Below are 1773 nucleotides of genomic sequence, written 5' to 3'. Positions count from 1 at the left end.
TACAGACCCACGCACACACACACACAAACAAACACACTCACACACACACTCTTAACAATAAAGGTGCTTCACTATGCCACAGAAGAACCTTTTTGTCTAAATGGTTCCATAAAGAACCTTTAACATCTGAAGAACCTTTCTGTTTCACAAAAGCTTCTTTGAAGGTTCTTCAGATTATAAAAAGGTAAGAAAGAGACGGTTCTTTAAAGAACCTTTGACTGAATGGTTCTTTGTGGAACCAAAAATGGTTCTTCTATGGCATCGCTTGAAGAACCTTTTGAAGCACCTTTACTCATATATTCATATTGAATAACGTGATAGTAATATTATCTTCATTGCTCGGTAAAGCACCGTTATGTCGTGTTACAAGTGCTTTTGGTAGTTTTTCTCCACTTTGTTGATGTTTTTATGAGAAAAGTAATGTTCGGGAATGATAAAAATGGCGATTTTGAGGCCTGGAATGGCATAGAAATAAAAAAAATTATTTAAAGTGACATTTATTTTATAGTAGCCTACATGCATTTGAATCGTTATGCTGTAAAATATTTAATCGTATAGTATTTTATTTATTTATTTATTTATACTGGGCTAAGAGCATCAACACTCCAGAGTTCACGGAATCAAAATCTTGCAATATGTAGACAATTTAAATATATATAGTTAAATATATAAATATATAGACACCACATCATATATGCTAATGTTGTATTTTACTTATTTACTGAAATTTATGACATTATTTTTTATATATAATTTATTATTATATATTCTCAGGAAGACTTATTTAATTGTACATATATACATATATCTAAACATTATAATCTATAATAACATTAAACTTGTATGATTCTTCATTATTAATTATTTTATATATTTTTTTTAATTTTTTTTTTATATTCAGCATTTGGGATTGTTGTGTTGAGAATTAATAATTAGGAGGAGAAAAAAAAGTTTGTGCTTGTTTTGATATACAATATTTATTTTGAAAAAGTTTATTTTAACGGTTTTGCTAACTTTAATCACACCCTCGAATGGCAGCTAACCTGCTCTCAGTCATCCTGACTCGCAAAATGTTTCTAAATGTTAAAAACTGATTAATTAATTAGAGACGAACATATTGCACGGGACTTTTATTAGAACACGGGACTTTTATCGGTGCTCCAGTGAGGTCACTTCCGGTTCGTTTTCGCATTGACACGAACTGATGGAAAAATGGCGGCCTCCTGCAACACCTTCTACCTGTGAGTATGAAGCTCTTCCTCTGAAGCTCATCGATGAGGGATTATCGATTAGATGAAGTCTGCGGCTGTGGCTCAAAACCTAGTGAGCTGCCTGCCTAGACAGCATGTGTGGCAGCACTGTAGTGTAACCCTTTAACATTCATTCAGCTTCCTCTTGTTCTCTTGGTGCCAGACAGACAATAATAGATATAATATTTACTGTCATTATAACTAATAATAAATACATAAAAATGTAAAAGCAGATTATAAAAAATAAATAAATGCCAAAATCAGACAGACAATAATAGATATAATATTTACTGTCATTATAACTAATAATAAATACATAAAAATGTAAAAGCAAATTATAAAGTTTAGACTTTTTTTCCGAGTTTATATCCAAGAGTTTAGACTTTTTTCTCACAATTCCGAGTTTATTTCCGACAGTTTAGACTTTTTTCTCACAATTCCGAGTTTATTTCCGACAGTTTAGACTTTTTTCTCACAATTCCGAGTTTATTTCCGACAGTTTAGACTTTTTTCTCACAATTCC

The sequence above is a fragment of the Sinocyclocheilus grahami genome, unplaced genomic scaffold, assembly GCF_001515645.1.
Source record: "Sinocyclocheilus grahami isolate Dianchi unplaced genomic scaffold, SAMN03320097.WGS_v1.1 scaffold316.1, whole genome shotgun sequence".
Classification (NCBI taxonomy): Eukaryota; Metazoa; Chordata; class Actinopteri; order Cypriniformes; family Cyprinidae; genus Sinocyclocheilus; species Sinocyclocheilus grahami.
Note: the sequence above shows the minus strand (reverse complement) of the source record.